The sequence below is a fragment of the Schistocerca piceifrons genome, chromosome 5 (genome assembly GCF_021461385.2).
Source record: "Schistocerca piceifrons isolate TAMUIC-IGC-003096 chromosome 5, iqSchPice1.1, whole genome shotgun sequence".
NCBI lineage: Eukaryota > Metazoa > Arthropoda > Insecta > Orthoptera > Acrididae > Schistocerca > Schistocerca piceifrons.
Genome location: NC_060142.1, coordinates 490663902 through 490684293, shown reverse-complemented (window position 1 = coordinate 490684293; position 20392 = coordinate 490663902). Strand labels below are relative to the sequence as shown.

General features: G+C 42.8%; 1 pseudogene; it reads right to left on the bottom strand.

Annotated features, from left to right (window-relative positions):
• Nucleotides 1–3198: 3198 nt before the first annotated feature.
• On the bottom strand, nt 3199–3315 carry LOC124799520 (annotated as a pseudogene).
• Between the last annotated feature and the right edge of the window lie 17077 nt (nt 3316–20392).

Sequence of the window (20392 nt, the reverse complement as noted above, 5' to 3'; positions counted from 1 at the left end):
TCCATGATCGGCGGATTGGCCGAGGGAGTGCAGTTGCATGGCATGGTCCTTCACCTGATCTTAACCAGTGCAATTTGTGGTTATGGGCCATCTCGAAAGTATCGTGTATGCAGAGCCCATTCCAGATGTGGAGACATTAGAGCAGCTTATTCATGTTGCCTTTGAGAGTGTTCCGATACAGCCTGGCCGATCTCAACATGGAAGACACAACATGCTATGACGCGTATACCATTGTCAACACTTCAAGTAACTGTGGCTGCATGGTATAGCGCATATTAGACCGCTGTCTCGATGACGAAGTATGACTGAATAAATGATCTCTAGCATGGAACGTAAGATCGTTAGACCTCTCTTGTTCCGTATCCTCTCATCGGTCGATCCCTAGAGTTTGTGCACGGTGGAAAATATCGCCCTGTACATCACTTTACGGCACATAATACATAAACATTGAGTTGAGCGAAAATGAAGCTGCGGGATGAAATTCACTAGATATACAATCGAATATGTATACAAATACGTGTGAAATATGTTACACAGATGTGAAATATATTTGACATGTGCGTATCCGGCCCAAGCAACGAGTAAATATCTTATTCTAAACTCCTCGAACGATTTCAGTAAAATTTGTTACAATCTGGAAAGAAATACTGTATGGGTAAGAACCACCAGCCTCCTGCTGGGGTGAGTGTGATGACGTGGAGAGGGAAAGGAGGATGAGGAGATGTACAGACAGCGAGGGGAAAGGAGCAGATACCACAGATAGGAGGAAGTCGAGATGCAGACAGAGAAGAGGGGGAAATGGACGGATAGAGATGGAAAGAGAAAGGAAAGAGGAGAAGATGAACAGGGAGAGAGGGGAAGGAGTTGGATAAAGGGCAGAGAATAGGAGATGGACAGAGGAGGAAGGAGAAGATGGATAGAGGGGGGGGGGAGAGGAGCAGATTGACAGAGACAGGAGGAGGGGACGGACAGAGGAGGTGAAGGAGCAGATGGAGAGAGAGGAGGGGGAGGGGGAAGAGGAGGTGGTGTAGTAGGAGCAAGGAATAAGTAGATACGCGAGTAATGCCGGTATTCAGCTAGTCAAAAAGTAAAATGTATTAACATCTTGGAAAGCGTATGTCAAACAAAAAATAAATCATCCATAAATGAGTTTAATGAGCAGAGTGTATTAATCGTAGCTGCTATGGGATGTGTTAAGAGAGAATGAAGCCTTTAATTAATATGTCTAAAAATTTCTTGTACTGACTATGAAGGCAATCGTTTTCCATCACCATTGAAGTTTGTAATCACACGCCACCAGATGCTACAAAGAAATCGTCACATAGACTTGGCTATAAATTCACAGAGTCCTACACATAGTAAGTCATAGATATACTATAGAAATTACTGTGCTTCGATTGTTTAACGCGAGAAAATTTTTTAATGGGTTGGAAGCAGGTACAATTTATCGATCAGTATAATTACAACCTATGATGGTGTAATCATTGCTAGGTCACTTCATTCGGCTTCACTCTCGAAACAATCAATCTCAGAAAAGTTTCGGGTGTCTTAACAGCAATTACAGCCAGACTCTCCTTATCCAGCATTTGTAACTTTTTTTTCAAATGAGACTCGAACAGCTGATAAGCAAACTCAGCGATAAGTAAAATTATATCGCTTCCCAAATCATTTACTTGACACCGGTAGGAAAATAAACAGGGTATATTTAATTTATTTGTTTCAGTTTGTAGTTTCTTGACAAAAATTAAATAAATACATATACCTCATTTTATTTTGCTACAGTTATAAAGATAATCATTTCAGGAACAATATAATTTTAGTCATTGAGTAAGCACATATCAGGATAACTTACAAAAGATACAGAGGGTATTCGAAGAAGATCAGCTTGAAATGTAATAGCTTCTTCAGCAAACGGGAGCGCACAGAGAGAAGCTCAGTTCGGTACAGCGGCAGGCACTGGGAGGTGAGACGTTACTGGTTTCTAGAGGACGCACTATCGAAGAGGAGTGATGTCAGGTGTTACTTCCTGTAAAGCGTGTCTCACGAGATGATCGCGAGTGAGGAGTCTGAACAACTGAAATTAGTACTGTTATTTTATCAATAATTGTTCTTCTCGTTCATCCAACGGCACCCATATCGTAGGTTGTAGGGTGGGAGGGCGGAGGGGCTAGGCCTGGAGCTATGGCGTATTTTTAATATTTTGGAAGACGAAAGGCGGCTTGTAAATTGCCATAGAAAAGTTCCATTTTCGACCTACGTGATACCGACTTTCAAATAGTTTTCTTGAAAGAAAAACACCTCACTATACTATATGCTCCCCATGCGCACGGGTATGGGCGCCCTTGCGTTCAGCTGTTTATTGCTTGAGAAAAAAATTGCGAAGATGGCCTGTTGCTACGCCCAAGATCAGAACCTCTGTTGCTTTTCCCCTTCCTAGATTTAGTGCTTAGAAATAAAGAACAGAAAAAAATCGTTTAAAGGGACATCGCAAAAACTCAAGACGTCGACATGTTGTTCTTCAACATATACTTGACACTCCAAAATCATTTGTATCAGCAAGCGGTGGGAATACACAGGAAAAATAACTGATCTCATCGTAGGATACGAGCAGTCGCCAATGACAGTATCTGCAGTCTCGTGGTACATGAAGTCTGAAAGAGGGATTATGTGCGCAAAATGTGTAGTCTGGGTGCCATTTCCTACTGGTTTATGTGGGTGCAAAAAAACTCTCAAAACCCCCTTCCACATGTCATGTTTTTACAAAAATCTGTTGCTTTGTCATGATATTGGATCAAGGGGATTCCTTTGGTGTTGTTTGCGGTCGTTGCCCATTGTTTGAAACTAAGAATAGGCTACTTTTCCTCATTTTTAACCCATTCTGTGAAACTGAAAGTAGTTCATGAATTCTGAAATACACTTTTTTCACCTCTCTAAGCAACGCGTTGAGAAATTTTTCAGTATACTACAATTTCAGATTTTTACAATCAGAAAAAAAGCACTCCGTCTTCAGGCCACACGTGGGCCATCGGGACCATCTGACCGCCGTGTCATCCTCGGGTGAGGATGCGGATTAGGAGGGGCGTGTGGTCAGCACACCGCTCTCCCGGTCGTTATGATGGTATTCTTTGACCGGAGTCGCTACTATTCGGTCGAGTAGCTCCTCAATTGGCATCACGAGGCTGAGTGCACGCCGAAAAGTGGCAACAGCACATGGCGGCTGGATGGTCACCCATCCAAGTGCCGGCCACGCCCGACAGCGCTTAACTTCGGTGATCTCACGGGAACCGGTGTATCCGCTGCGGCAAGGCCGTTGCCCCTTTACAATCAGAACTTATGCGAAAATATTGCAGGAATCGCCCCGGAGTCGTCGTTCGCGGTACATTTTTCTGCATATGATTAATGTAGAGAAAATAGTGGAGGGAGACGAGGGTTCGAATGCAGCAAGCTGGTTCAAATGGATGTAGACTGCAGCAGCTATGCAGCGAAACTGAGCCTTGCAGAGAACACAGTAGCATGCAGAGCTGCATAAAGAAACCTTCGGACTGAGGACCGCAACAACACACGTGTAACCTCTGCACAAACGTAGTATTTGACCCATTGACATGCGCAAACAACGGGCAGTTTTCCTGCATATTTTCAATGATTCTATCTCTAGATTTGTTTTTATCTAATGCTAGACCTACTTTATCTCTCCACACATCGTACGTGTCGGCGGATTACTCGTGTATTTACTGCAGGGGCTAGTCATATCACACCCAGACCTGATTCCATGAGCAAGTATGATCCACATTCTTGAATGGTGCCCGAGGTCGGCGTCGAGAATAAAAAAATAAGAAATGTGGTGGCAGTGCAACGTTGAAGCCTAGGACCAGGCCACTAGTTGCGTAACTTCAGCTCCAGTGGAGAAATTCACTGGAGTGGGCTCAGTGCCAGGGAGCGCTTTCCGCTTGCGTGCTTCCATCCCCGCACCTCCCCAACCCCTTCCTCCAACACCCTCACCACTCCCCTAGCAGTGTTAGGGCCATACGTGTGTTGCGTAAAATGGCTACAGAGGAAGCTTTAGAAGCTCTTTCACCGAGAGCACTGCGTGAAACGCCTTCGGAAATCCGGCCTTCTGAAGCCATTTGCTGCAGAAACGCCGATAGGGGCACGGAGTTTGTCGCCTGCGCTATCGACCGTAGTCGAGGCAGAGGGAACAGAAAATACGTCCCGACCTTCGGCAGCTGTCTCCTTCGGATAGCGTGTAGCGCCAGAACCACAGCACTTCAAGGCAACACACAATGGGAAGGCATCCGGTGTTGGAAAGTCATTGGTAAATGTTGTATCAACATCGGACATGTTTTAGAGAATTGTGTTGGCACCTTACTTTTCCGTATTAATGACCTTGCAAACAATTCTAATTTCAACTTCAAAAATTGTGCAAGTGATGCAGTTATCTATAATTAATTACAATCTGAAAAAGATATCAAATATTGCATATGATTTCGAGAATACTTTAGCGTACAATGGTTGGAAACTTGCTTCAAACGTTAATAAATCTGAAACTGCGCATTTGAAAAAACGCAAGGACGTTGTACGTATACAATATTACTGAGTCATCTTTGCAATCTCTCACTTTAGACAGTCTGCAGGGGTAATGCAATGAAATGAGCACATGAGCTCAATCGTAGGTAAAGCATTATACGAACTTTGACTTATTATTAGTATACCTGGATAATGCCGTTAGTCAACAAATGAAGCTGCCTATAGAACACTAGGCCGACGAATCCTTGATTATTGCTCAAGAATATGAGATCCATGCCAATTGACCCAAGGTACGCTACTGAACGTATACAAAGAATGCCAGTACAAATGCTTACGGGTTCGACTCGCGAAGCATGCCACGGAAATAATGAAACGTTTGAAGTGTCGGTTTCTTTAAGAAAGAAATCAGCTAATTTGTGAAAGCGTACTAATAAATTTCTAGAACCAGAACTATATAAGGAATCTAGGAATATGCTGCAGTCCACTACGAATCGCACCTGTAGGATCAGAGTAGTCAAAATGAAACCAATTCCTCCACGCACAAAGGCATTAAGCAGTCATCCCTCCCATTTTCAGGAAGAGGAAATCATTACACAAGGACGTTGAATAAGTAGAGCTACACATTTCTTTTTCTCGACCATTTTCGGTTGAAAAAAATGCAGAATCCGTTGTGAGACATCGTGAAATATTTCCACCTCAGCCCCTACAGTTTTATGAAGTTCGGATAGGTCGTGGCCCCATACGTAGCGTTCAAAATGGCGTCTGTAACAGAGGTGCTTATCAAGCTGACGGCTGTTATTTCCTTTTGGCGGAAAACCAGACCATCGAAGATATTCTTAGGCACTAGTAGAATGTCTCCGAGGACATGGTAGTGAACAAAATCACTGTGAGTCGCTGAGCTAGGGGTCTGTCATCATCGAAAGAAGGTCGCGTAAATCTGTTCTATCTTCCGCGTGCCGGATGGCCGCAAATACTTGTGACTCCTGCTCTTTTGGTACGTGTAGACTCATTCGAGGTGATCGACGTGTCAAAATCAACCACCTCGCTCCATAACTGTACGTCCCTGTTGGGAGTGTTGACACACTCGTCCACCTGTTGGGGTACTCATAGGTGTGTGCCCGCTGAGTTTCTCGGCGCCTAACAGAAGACGATAAAGAGTAGCGAAGAACCATCTGTGTGGAATCACTTACGCGCTACGAGGCTGACCATGACAATTTTCTATCGAAAATCTTCAGAAGCTTTCATCACTTCGAACCGGAAACAAAACGCAATCCTGGAGTGGCGGCATACCATCCTTCCTATGAAGAGAAAGTGCCCTTATGGCGACGGTCTTCTGGGATTCTGAAGGGGTTATTATGTTTGATGTCCTCCGTCAAGGTCCGACGATCAGCTCTGAGGTGTTTTGTGCTACCCATAGAAGACTGAAGAAGCGACTTCAGGGTATTCGTGGGCACAGAAATGCAAACGAACTTCTCCTCCTCCATGACGACGCAAGGCGATACGCAAGTCTACGCAGCCGTGGAGCTAAACATCGCTGGACTGTTCCTCCTCATGCATCCTACAGTCCCGATCTCGCATCTTCTGACATCCATCCATCTGTCTGTCCGAATGAGGGGATGCATTCCGTGGGAAGCAGTACCCTAATGATGGGGCGGTTATTGATACAGCAAGATGGTTCCGACGTAAACCAGTAGAATGGTACCGTGTGGACACACAGGCCCTCCCAGTAAGGTGGTGTAAGGCCGTGGTATTGAAACGAAATTATACTGAAAAATAGGGGTTTATAGCCAAAAGAGTGGGCGATATCTTAGTGTATTGAATTTGTGATTAAAACCAACCTGCTTTCAGAATAATATGCGTTGCTCTACTTACTGAACGTCCCTCGTATATGATATAATAGGAGGTAGCATCCGCTATACAGTTAACGCTGTTCTGCAGTGTATAGCTGTACCTGTACATGAAGTTATAGGTGGAAATTGTCACCTGATTTCAGATTTTGTGTTCGTAACAGTGTGGTTTGTAGTATACAGTAGGTGTAGTTGAGTAACTGGCGGACACATGCTAAATAATTGCTAAAGATATCTCCTACAAGATCAAAAAGCTACAAACAGTTTGTGATTCAACATTGCTTTACTGGTAAGAATAGTACCGCCACATGCGTATTACGTGCTACTTGATTTCTTGTACAATGGAATGGGAACCATTTTTGATAGACATTAAAGTATGAAGAAGAGAACAAAATAGAGCATTACACTTGTAAAATACGCCAAATGTACTTATCGATAATGTCAGTACTATCACCACTTAAGAAATTCATTTGCAATTACCATTACTAGATCAAATTCTGAAACCAATTTTCTTCAGTTTCAGCCACCTGTCAGTTCATGAATCTGCTATCAACAGTACCTTCGCCCTGTTGTACCTTTTCACGTTGTGACCTAGCAATGAGTAGTGCTGCATGGATGATGCTCCACAGGTCCACACTGTTCATGGGTTATTGGCTCCAAGTCTAACTAGCCGCAAAACAGTAAGCAAACATGATTCAAATGTTCCGATGGAAACTGGAATGACGATCCTTCTGTTGTATGTAAGCCTGATATCTTTCTTCATCTACATCTACATCTGCATAGATCCTCCACAAGCCATCATAAGATACCTGTACCACGACTTGTCATTTCATCTCCTGTTCCACTCGCAAATAGAGCGAGGGAAAAACGACTGTCTGTACGCCTCCGTATGAGCCCTAACTTCTTGTATCTTATCTTCGTGGTCCTTACGCGCGATGTCATGCTGGAGCAGCAGAAACGTTCGGCAGTCAGCTTCAAATGCCGTTTCTCTAAATTTTCCAATAGCGTTTCCCGAAAGGAAATCCCCCTTTCCTCCAGGGATTCCCATTTGAGTTCCCGAAGCATCTCCGTAACACTTACGTTTCGTCCGAACCTACTGGTAACTAATCTAGCAGCCTTCCTCTGAATTGCTTCGATGTCTTCGTCCAATCCGACCTCGTACGGATCCCAAACACTTGAGCAGTACTCAAAAATAGGTCGCCCCAGCGTCCTGTATGCGGTCTCCTTTACAGGTGAACGACTCTTTCCTAAAATTCTCCCAATAAACCGAAGTCGACCATTTGTCTTCCCTACCACAGTTTTCACATGCTCGTTGCTCCTCATTTCGCTTTGCAACATTACGCCCAGGTATTTAAACGCCTGGACTGTTTCAAGCTGGACATTAGCAGTACTGTATCGGAACATTACAGGTTTGTTCTTCCTACTCATCCGCAGTAACTTACATTTTTCCGTATTTAGGGCTAGCTGTCATTCACCACACCAAGTAGAAATTTTGTGTAAGTGGTCTTGTTATCTTCCTACAGTCACTCAACTTCGACACCTTGCCGTACACCACGGCATCATCAGTAAAGAACCGAAGATTTTGCTGCCCACCCTGTCCGCAAAATCATTAATGTATATAGAGAACAACAGCACTTCTATCTCATTTCCCTGTGGCACTCCTGACGATAACCTTGTCTCTGATGAACACTCGCCACCGAAAAAAAAACTACTGGGTTCTATTATTTAAGAAGTATCCGAAACACTCCCATATCTGTGAACTTATTGCATATGCTCATACCTTCGTTAATAGCCTGCAATGGGCCACCGTGTCAAACGATTTTTGGAAATCTAGACATATCGAATCTGCCTGTTGCCCTTCATCCATAGTTCTCAGTATATCATGTGAGAAAAGCGCAAGCTGAGGCTCACAAGAGCGGTGGTTTCTAAAACGGTGCTGATTCGTGGACATAAGGTTCTTCACCTCAACAAGGTTTATTATATTCAAACGGAGAATGTGTTCAAGGATCCTGCAGCAAACAGAAGTTAGGTATATTGGCCTGGAATTTTGCAGGTCCTTTCTTACACACTGGTGACACCTGCGCTTTTTTCCAATCGGTTGGGACTTTGTGCTGAGCGACAGATTCACGGTAAATGCAAGCTAGGTAAGGGGTCCATGCCGTAGAAAACTCTTTGTAAAATCTAACTGGGATTCCTTCCGGACCTGATGATTTATTTGTTTTCAAACCTTTAAGTTGCTTCTCTACGACACGTATTATTCCTATGTCGTCCATACAGGAGTCTGTCCATCGGTCAAATGAGTATATTTGTACGATTCTCCTGTGTGAACGATTTCTTGAACGTGAAATTTAGCGTTTTGCTATCTTCAACTACCACGCCAGACTGGTCAACAAGGGACTGCACGGAAGCCTTAGACCCGCTTAGCGATTTTACGTAAGACCAAAATTTCCTCGAGCTCTCTGCCAGTCTTTTTCCGAGGTGTGACGGTGGTAATGTTCTATGCTTCGTGCATAGATCTTTTCACAGACGCACGAATCTCAACTAACTTTCGATTTTCGTCATTTGTGCGTTCCCTTTTGAACCCCGAGTGCTACAGCCTCTGATTGCTCAGCATCCTACGAATTTCGTTATTAATCCTTGGTGCGTCCTTTCCATCTTTTATCCACTTACTAGGCACGTAACGCTCCAGACCTTGATTTACAATCCGTTTAAATTTTGACCATGATTCCACCCATCTTACTGGTATCAAGTGATGACAATTCAGTGTCTAAGTAAGGTGTTAATAACTGGTTATGTGCCCTATCTAGCAGAAACACTCTCCTAGCCTCCTTGACAGATTTATTAACTTTCTTAATCATAGATTCTATAATGACATCATGATCGCTAATCCCCGTTCCTATACTGACACTGTCGACAACATCCAGCCTGTTTGTAGCTTCGAGGTCTAAGATATTTCCATTGCCCGTTGACTTTCTTCTGTCAACTTGAGAAACACAGGTTCGAGGCTTCCACTTCCGGACCATTGGAGACCACTCACTTCCTACACTGCTTTGCATCTGAAGAGACCTCAGCCTCAGCTTGCTATAGGATGAAGGGTCGGGCTGGTGCCAGTCCGATGGCACCTTCGCGTAAAATCCTAGCAGTCGTCTACTTTGTTTACTGCAGCGCGAGCGGAGCACCAAAAAGAAAATGTAATCTGGTCGGAATCATTGTGTCGTTGCAATACTGCCTGGCTCTTGTAATATATATATGCCCAATTGAAGGAAGGTAATGTTGACTTCGGTGCTTGTGTTGACATGCGACTTATTGCTATATAATACTAGCATCAAGCACATCAGTGCGTAGCATCAACAGGTTAGTGTTCATCACGAACGTGGTTTTGCAGTCAGTGCAATGTTTACAAATGCGGAGTTGGCAGATGCCCATTTGATGTATGGATTAGCACGGGGCGGTACGTTTGTATCGAGACAGTTTTCCAGAACGAAGGTGTCCCGACGGGAAGACGTTCGAAGCAATTGATCGACGTCTTAGGGAGCACGGAATATTCCAGCCTATGACTCGCGACTGGGGAAGACCTAGAACGACGAGGACACCTGCAATGGACGAGGCAATTCTTTGTGCAACCCTAATGTCAGCGTCAGAGAAGTTGCTGCTGTACAAGGTAGCGTTGACCACGTCACTGTATGGAGAGTGCTACGAGAGCACCAGTTGTTTCCGTACCATGTACAGCGTGTGCAGGCACTATCAGCAGCTGATTGGGCTCCACGGGTACACTTCTGCGAATGGTTCATCCAACAATGTGTCAATCCTCATTTCAGTGCAAATGTTCTCTTTACGGATTCATTCCAACGTGATCAAATTGTAAATTTTCACAATCAACATGTGTGGGCTGACAAGAATCCGCACGCGATTGTGCAATCACGTCATCAACACAGTTTTTCTGTGAACGTTTGGGCAGGCATTGTTGGTGATGTCTTGATTGGGCCCCATGTTCTTCCACCTACCCTCTATGGAGCACGTTATCGTGATATCATACGGGATACTCTACCTGTGCTGCTAGAACATGTGGCTTTACAAGTACGACACAACATGTGGTTCATGCACGATGGAGCTCCTGCACATTGCAGTCGAAGTGTTCGTACGCTTCTCGACAACAGATTCGGTGACCGATGGGTTGGTAGAGGCGGACCAATTCCATGGCCTCCACGCTCTCCTGACCTCAACCCTCTTGACTTTCATTTATGGGGGCATTTGAAAGCTCTTGTCTACGCAACCCCGGTACCAAATGTAGAGATTCTTCGTGTTCGTATTGTGGACGGCTGTGATACAATACGCCATTCACCAGGGCTGCATCAGCGCATCAGGGATTCCATTCGACGGAGGGTGGATGGATGTTTACTCGCTAACGGAGGACATTTTGAACATTTCTTGTAACAAAGTGTTTGAAGTCACGCTGGTACGTTCTGTTGCTGTGTGTTTCCATTCCATGATTAATGTGATTTGAAGAGAAGTAATAAAATGAGCTCTAACACGGAAAGTAAGCGTTTCCGGACACATGTCCGCATAACATATTTTCTTTCTTTCTGTGTGAGGAATGTTTCCTGAAAGTTTGGCAGTACCTTTTTGTAAGGTGAGTCACCTAACGTTACTGCTGGATATATTTCGTAAACCACATCAAATACTGACGAATCGATTCCACAGACCGAACGTGAGGAGAGGGGCTAGTGTAACTGGTTAATACAAACCATAAAAAAATGCACGGAAGTATGTTTTTTAATTCAAACCTACGTTTTTTTAAATGGAACCCCGTTAGTTTTGTTATCACATCTGAACATATAAACAAATACTTAATCAGTGCCGTTAGTTGCATTGTAAAATGTTAATTACATCCGGAGATATTGTAACCTAAAGTTGACGCTTGAGTACCACTCCTCCGCTGTTCGATCGTGTGTATCGGAGAGCACCGAATTACGTAGGGATCCAAAGGGAACGGTGATGGACCTTAGTTACAGAAGAGACTGGAACAGCACATAACACCCAAATGCTAACACCTTTTTATTGGTCTTTTTCACTGACGCACATGTACATTACCATGAGGGGTGAGGTACACGTACACACGTGGTTTCCGTTTACAATTAGGGAGTGGAATAGAGTGTGTCCAGACATGTCAGGCCAATAGATGTTCAATGTGGTGGCCATCATTTGCTGCACACAATTGCAATCTCTGGCGTAATGAATGTCCTACACGCCGCAGTACATCTGGTGTAATGTCGCCGCAGGCTGCCACAATACGTTGTTTCATATCCTCTGGGGTTGTAGGCACATCACGGTACACATTCTCCTTTAACGTACCCCACAGAAAGAAGTCCAGAGGTGTAAGATCAGGAGAACGGGCTGGCCAATGTATGCGTCCTCCACGTACTATGAAACTCCCGTCGAACGTGTACCTCACCCCTCATGGTAATGTACATGTGCGTCAGTGAAAAAGACCAACAAAAAGGTGTTAGCATGTGGACGTAATGTGCTGTTCCGGTCTCCTCTGTACCTAAAGTCCATCACCGTTCCCTTTGGATCCCTACGTAATTCGGTGCTCTCCGAAACACACGATCGAACAGCGGAGGAGTGGTACTCAAGTGTCAACTTTAGGTTACAATATCTCCAGATGTAATTAACATTTTACAATGCAACAAACGGCACTGATTAAGTATTTGTTTATATGTTCAGATGTGCTAACAAAACTAACGGGGTTCCATTAAAAAAACATAGGTTTGTGTTAAAAAACATACTTCCGTGCATTTTTTTATGGTTTGTGTTAACCAATTACACTAGCCCCTCTCCTCACGTCCGGTCTGTGGAATCGATTCGTCAGTATTTGATGTGGTTTACGAAATATATCCAGCGGTAATGTTAGGTGACTCACCCTGTATATGTGAGTGTGCCTGTGTTTTGGATTATAACCGGCTTTGTTGAGACTGGGTGCACATTGTAAGTCGGTTTCTGACATTACTTACAGTCACTGGGTTTAAGAAATTCTTCTGTATCCCTTAAAAGGAACTATGCGCCTGAGGGACTCAATTTTTATAGACTGCCGGTACAACCCGCTATATTCGCGGGAATGCCTCTGTAAGTTCACACAGTTTCGTTGTCAGTCATGTGGTGTGAGGCATTGCTCATGCTGACTCTTACACTGGAAGTAATAATAGTTTACTCAAGCCGGCCGTGGTGGCCGAGCGGTTCTGGGTGCTACAGTCTGGAACCGCGTGACCGCTACGGTCGCAGGTTCGAATCCTGCCTCGGGCATGGATGTGTGTGATGTGCTTAGGTTAGTTAGGTTTAAGTAGTTCTAAGTTCTAAGGGACTGATGACGTCAGATGTTACATCCTATAGTGCTCAGAGCCATTTGAACCATTTTTTTTTTTTTTGTTTTCTCAAATGTCCCTGCGTCTGTGAAACACATATTTCCAGCAATGCAAGTTTTGTTGCTTCTCTATTAGACATTTATTTCCAAAAATGGTACTTTTATTTCTGGTTAGTGGAACTGAATGTAGTTGATTGCCTTTTCTTTTAGACGTTACTTTAAGTTACGAGGCCTATCACTTTTGACATATATTATTCAGGTGAGAAAAATAGAGCAGGTTGCATCTACGCCACGAAAGAGAAGACAAACCGAAGAACTGAGGGGGGAGGATCTAAATTTTAAAGACAAATTTGCTAGGACGTAAAGTATTTATTCCTCGACTGTTCCGATTGCGATTCTTCGTTTAGTGCTGAAAAAAGCAGCCTTAGATTTTCCTCTGATGAATAACACGCTGTTGAGAGTGCCGATTTCTTTGCACAGGGTTCTAAACAAATAATGGTGTTTCAATAACCTTCAACATCGCAGCGCGTCAGCAGTCGTTGGTGAATATATTAAAAACTATAAATCCGCCTCGATTGCGAAAAAAAGCACCTAGTGTTAAGAGTTACCCCACGTTTCGGCGTAGATAAGTATACCTTCTCCAGAACAACAATAAAGCCCACAAGTGCCTAAGAAGACGTCGGTCAATGATTAAAAGAACACCATAGTTATACATTTATAAACGAAAAAGAAAAGGAAACACATACAGTACATATGTACAAAGTCAAAACCACTACTTAAATTACATGCGGGGATTGTCCAAAATTTTACATCGGGCAAACGGGACGAGCTCTGGGTCTGAGGTATACAGAGCATATTCCTACTACAAGCGGTGAGAGTACTAAGGGCTCTACTTATGCGGAACACCTTGTGCAAACGCCTCATGCGCCGAGCCCTCCAGTTAATATCGAGTTACTTCATGCCCAGATTAATGGCTTAAAACTGGTTGTTTAGGAAGAAAAGCAGATCTTTAAGCATCTGCAACATGTTAAAGACAATATCCTCAATGACCAACTCCTACTAAGGGATAGAAATTTTTTTGAAGGTTTCGCGCCTTTACTTTGTTCTTCATACTTGTAATTCTGATGTTCTGGAGATTATCACATGCGCCTGCTGATTGGCGAGCGCGGTTGGCCAAGTTGTTCATCTTCTTTCTTTTTATCCTCATTTTCCTTTTACGATGAAGGTGATTTTAGCCCGTTGAACACCTCACGTTCTATCCCTATATCTTTATTACCACGACGTCTTTAGATTACGTCCCCTCAGCCACCCCCACCAGGCTAACTACTGGCTTTAGGTATAGTTTTTATGAGTTCCTCCTGTTGTCATAGGTAGCTTCGTATATAAGTTTCTTTACTAGCATAAGCAACCGTGTGCGGTTACTTTTAGGTTTCGTCTCCTGTAAAAGCTCGTCTCTTGTTCTATCCATCTCATGTTTTGATATACGTTGATCCACGGTTGGGAATATATGGGCTATTTAGCCCCGACCCATGTGTAAACTTTCTAGTATTCCTATGCGCATGCGCATTCAAGTACCTTACGTTGTCTCGTGCATGTGCATAGACAGCGGGTCAGGCTTGTAAGTGAGCGACCGTTTGTAGCTGTAGTTTATGGCGGGTCATGGCCCGTCGAACATAGGCTGGTGTGAGGTGGTTTTGACTTTGTACATATGGACTGTTTGTGTGTGCTTTTCTTTTTCGTTTATAAATGTATAACTATGGTGTTCTTTTAATCATTGACTAATGACCTCAGCAGTTGAGTCCCATAGTGCTCAGAGCCATTTGAACCATTTTAATCATTGACAAAGGTCTTCTTAGGCACTTGTGGGTTTTATTGTTGTTCTGAAGAAGGTGTAGTTATCGACACCGAAACCTGGGTTAACTCTTAACACAAGGTGCTTTTTTCGCAATCGAGGCGGGTTTTTAGTTTTTTAATAAATGGTGTTTCAGTTTGGTTTATAAAAGGATAAATGGATTTCGTCTTGGGTCAAAGGAACCGGGGAATACTGGGCATAACATGCACTGTTAAAAACTAAGGTAATAACGCTAAGATAGAAGGTATTTGGTCTTTGATGTTCGGTGATCAACTCACAGAACAAATTATGAAATGGACAAACGTAAACCTGGAACAAGCTATCGGCTAAGTAACTACAAATGTACTGAGCTGTGTGACAAAAAAGCGTTTATGACGCTTTGTATGCTAACTGTAAGTCTGGGAATGAATACAAACTATCATTGTTCTCTGCTGACTCTAGAGGAACGCCTACAATAAAAGGGGCAAAGTAGGTTAAGCGGTTACTCTATTTGCGATTTCATGACCCTGAAAAAAGAGAAATACGTAAGAAGGAAGATAATTCAGAACCAGTTTCGGAATTTTTTTCGAAAGTCCTTAGCAATAATCGAAAGATGTACTCCCTTTGGAGAATAGACTTGCGTAGATGAAATGCTTGTGCCATTTCGTGGCAGATGTGGTTTGAAAGCGAGTTTGCACAAAATACCCGCCAATATGTAATAAAAATCTTGTGTCTAACAGATTCCCGCACATCACATATATATACAGTGCTTGTGTAGTAAGGTTTCTGACAGTGGAGCACTGAGCAATGAGGGCAGAAAACTTGATGATCCTACGCAAACAGTTCTTCGATTAGTTCAAAAGTTGAAATGGATGTGACGTCCTAAGGGACCAAATTTCTCAGGTCATCGGTCCCTAGACCTACACATTACTTAAACTAATTTATACTAACTTATGCTAAGAACAACACACACACCCATGCCCGAGGGAGGACTCGAACCTCCGGCGGGAGGGACCGCGCAGTCCGTGACATGGCGCCTCAAACCGCATGGCCACTAGGTGCGGCTCTTCGATTAGTGTAGCCAGTTTTAAATATTAACGGGAATGTATCCACTTACAATTGGTTTTCCTCCGTTGAACTTCAGAGTAAGAGGTTAACCTACATAGGTACACGCAAGAAAAATAAACCAGAAATTTCAGTTAAACACCTGCCTCCTAATAACAGTGCTACTACCTCTACTCTTTAAGGATTCAATGGTAAAGCTACTCTGTTGTCAACAGTGCCGAGAAAGAACAAACCTGTAACACTATCTCCGAGCAAGCATTTCTCAAAGGGAGTGGATGGAAATTTTGTCCTTCTGCAACAGCGCCAGTGTTGGAATACACACTCTGAACCAAATATTTCCAAACTACTTATCTCATAGAAACTGTAGACGCTGATCTCTAGCACTGTTTTATACATTAATAAAAAACAATGAAATGAACAGCTACATTCACTACTTCCTCTGGAGAACAAGCTGACCACTCTAATCGAGCGATATCGTCATCCTGAAGGAAGTCCTTCACAAGATGTGCACGACTGGGGTGCGAATTGTCTTCCATGAAGACGAATGCCTCGCCAATATGCTGCCGATATGGTTGCACTATCGGTCGGAGGATGGGATTCACGTATCGTACAGCCGTTACGGAGCCTTCCATGATCACCAACGGCGTACGTCGGCCCCACATGACGTCAACCCCAAAACAACAGGTAACCTCCACCTTGCTGCACTCGCTGGACGGTGTGTCTAAGGCGTTCAGCCTGATAGGGATGCCTCCAAACACGTCTCCAACGATTGTGTGGTTGAAAGGGTATGCCACACTCATCGGTGAAGAGAAATTGATGCCAATCTTGAGCTGTCCATTCAGCATGGTGTTAGGCCCATCTGTACCGCGCTGCATGGTGTCGTGATTGCAAAGGTGGACCTCGTCGTGGATGTCGGGTGTGAAGCTGCGCGTCATGAAGCCAATCGCGCACAGTTTGAGTCGTAACACGACGTCCTGTGGCTGCACGAAAAGCATTATTCAACATGGTGGCGTTGCTCCGAGCAATAATCCGTAGGTAGCGGTACCCCTGAGCGAGACATCTCATCGGCAGTTCCTGTCTCTCTCTATCTCCTCCATGTCCGAACATCTCTTTGGTTCACTCCGAGTCGCCTGAACACTTCCCTTGTTGAGAGCCCTCCCTGGTACAAAATAACAATGCAGGCGCGATCGGAAAACCATTCACATCAACTCCAACCACCCACCAGCACGCAAACTCTCAAGTTTCAGAGACGTGCTACACAGACTCAATAGAACTCCACTGGACAAACTCAACTACGCACAGGAACTAAATACAGTGCACCAAATAGCCAGAGAGAATGCGTACAACACACAAATGATAAACAAACTGAACAACAAAATTTAAAAAAAAACTAATTAAAAGAGAACAAACCATCAACAAATCACCAGCCACAACAGAGAACCAAGAACAAAAGCTCCAGACAAACACAGGATACCAGGAAGACCCTACAAAGAGTACAGTATGGCACACACTAACATACAGTAGCAAAAACGTACACGGGGTGGGAAACATACTGAAGAAACAAGGACTACAAATATCATTCCGCACAAATAACACAGTACAGAAGAATCTAAGATCTAAGAACACCTCTGCAGACAAACCATCCATAGCTCGAATATATCAGTTAACCTTCAGCTCATGCCAGTCGGTCTACATAGGCCAAACATGCAGAAATTCATCTTTCCATCTCTCTGTCTCTCCCATGCGCACACACACACACACACACACACACACACACACACACACAGACACACATTAAAAATCAGTGTCATAACAAACACAGACCAACGATGAACAAGGGAGCAACGACAATAACATGACACATCTCACGGAGGGTATTGTCAGAAGTTTCTGCTCAGATCTCATTTCGCCACATTTTGTGTAAGTGCATGTGAGGCGAAAGAGTGAAATTGAGGTGAAATTTATGAAAAATGAGTGAAAGCAATGCACTAAATAGTGACTGATTGAGACATCAACGAGGGACACGAAACTGGACGGAAAATGTAAGTACAGAAACGTACATAACCTCTACCCTCGAAACAACTCTCCACAAATATGCATTAATTTTCTTCATGGCTAGTTTGCAAATGACATGCTGTAAGAAAAAACGACGAAAACGAGCACTAAAATCGATGTAAAATAATACAGTTCAATTAGCGATGTAATTTTAAGGTGAGTGTCCAAAGCAAAACGAAGCAAATTGCAAATATTGTATTTCTTAGGCCTACAGTAGTTAAATTACTACAAATGTGAAATTATCCTTTACAGAAATAAAGAATTTAACCCACAGAAGATAACACACTGGTGTCGAAACCTGTCTGGGGAAATATAAAAATAAACTAATTGTGTTTGCATAAAGCTGATTTCCAAAACAACTCAGTTTTTTAATCGCAAACACGGATGAACGAAAAGAGAATCGTCAAACCTTAATAAATGAATAACTCTGAGAGTTTTGTATGAACCTCCCTCCATATTGTGACATGCTATACTGTTCAGTTTCATTAACTGTGCATCATGATCAGATAGTCTATTAGCAATTGCGTAGACATGAATTGTCTGAACCTGAGCTCTTTCTATAAAAATATTATCAATCAGTGTTCTACCATTTTATTGCACATGAATGGGAAAAGTGACTACCGAAATTAGATTGAAACACTCAAATAATAAATCAGTTTCATTTTTCTTCTACATTTTAAGAAATTTATATCGAAATCTCCACGAACTACAAACTATTTCTTTTTGTCAGATACGTAGTTCAATAACACATCCAGATTTCTCATAAATAGAGGAAACTTTCCCAGAGCAGATCTGTAGACTGTTACAATTATCAGAGAAGTATTTTGCAGTAATAACTCAGAAGTTCCTCCTTTTAAGTTCTAATCAACATAAAAACTATTTTTTCAATGTTTTTGACTTTGTGTCCAGCTTTTATGTATGTTGCAACTACTGCTTTTTCCATGTTAATTGAGGTAATAGTTTCAGATGTTGTTTCTATGGAACTGAAGCAACTGATTATCAAGAGCTGACACATAGCGTACAAATCGATCTTTCTTTATACTTAGTGGCAAGGTTTTGTTAAATACCAAAAATCTGTTTAAATTACGAAGTTAAGATTTTGCTTCATTAAATTATTATTTCATAAATGCTGCCAAAACTGTCATCTCATTATGGACGTGGTGGACGGTTATTTAGCCGAAACCGTCAACCAAGAACACATAAAAGTGAGATGAACTTTTTAAAATTGTTTTCGTCTAGTATTATTTTTACCGTTCTCATTATTGCTGTGATTTTGACCATTATTATCCTTTCCGAATTACGATAGAAGGTGCCCTATTCAGTATTACATGGCCTAAAGGACGAGGCAAGTTTGGGTAAACTTCGAAGGAGGTAACTAAGTACTCAGCGCTCCAGAGCCTGCGGTGTATTGTCCATGTCGCTGTAGGGCTTATTTCCTGTGTGCAAGTGGTCTGCGCATAAACTGCCCAGAATCTCAAATGTTGGACTGGTAGCTGTAGTGGAGAACGCTGTCGAACTTCGGAGGGATGAATAGCGGCTCTGTGGCAGCGAGAAACAGCAAATACCGACGGCGGGGGGACGGCGGCGGGTCTCAGTAAACAGGGAACACCCGGAAATCCGCTGTCAAGGGGAGTGGCCGACCCCGGCAAACTGTGCTCCCAAGTACGTCGCTGACAGTGAGACGTGACGCCGGAAATCTTGACTGCTGAACTTGTTGAGAAAATCACGACAGCTATAATCGTGCTGTAGTTGATTGAGTTTCGTGTTTGACACGTATTACAACCTCATGTCACTCAAAAGTCACTCATGGAGAAATAAAACTATTTTTTACTGTGCTGTTATTGTAGTTAGCAACACGACAGACATTAGCAGTTACTATATACGTACCTGCAGGTGATTCTAGAGTTATCTGGCTTAGTTTCTGTCTTCAGTCAAATGAAGTTACTATCCTGTTTCTGATAGATCTGCTTTCCTGACAAATTTATGCGTTTCTCGTACCACTAAATTTGTCATATTTTGCTATTACACAGAGCGAGGTCTCTAGTATGTGGAAGGAAGTCAGAGATATATATTTTATTTAACTCAACATATATTTTATTTAACTCAACATTATGAGATGTGTTTTACTGCAAGTATTAATTATAATATGACATAAAATGCCAATTTTAAGAGATTCTGTAAATATATCCTTCAGTGGAATAGAAGGGGCTACCCAGCGTTAACTTCTTTAATTCAGCCTTCAGCCACCCAGTACTGTCAGTAGCACATTTAACACGTTTTGGTTGGTTTTTGGGAACAGATGAACGTAAGAGTCTGACACCTTTCTGTGATAATGCTGTTATCTTCAAGTGTTTGTAGAGATTTTTTTGGTCCTTGTATTACACCCACCAAAAGCACTATATTATTAGATGAGAGAAATACTGATAACAGCGTATGACGTTAATTAACAAATGCACTGGGAAGTAACTCCCAAAAACCTATCTTTTTGAACAGACGCTGCAGGCTCTCATTACACTAACACATCACATAATATCTATAACTCGCTTCTTTATTCTAAAAATACTGTCCCTTTGCGTGTACATATATTTAAAAGATGTACCATTGTAACATCGGATGGTTACTTTGTCTTAGTCCTGTACATCGTTTTCCCATTTTAAAAAAAGTATGTTTGCACAAAAAATAAACTTTCTAATTATTATTACAATCTGTCTT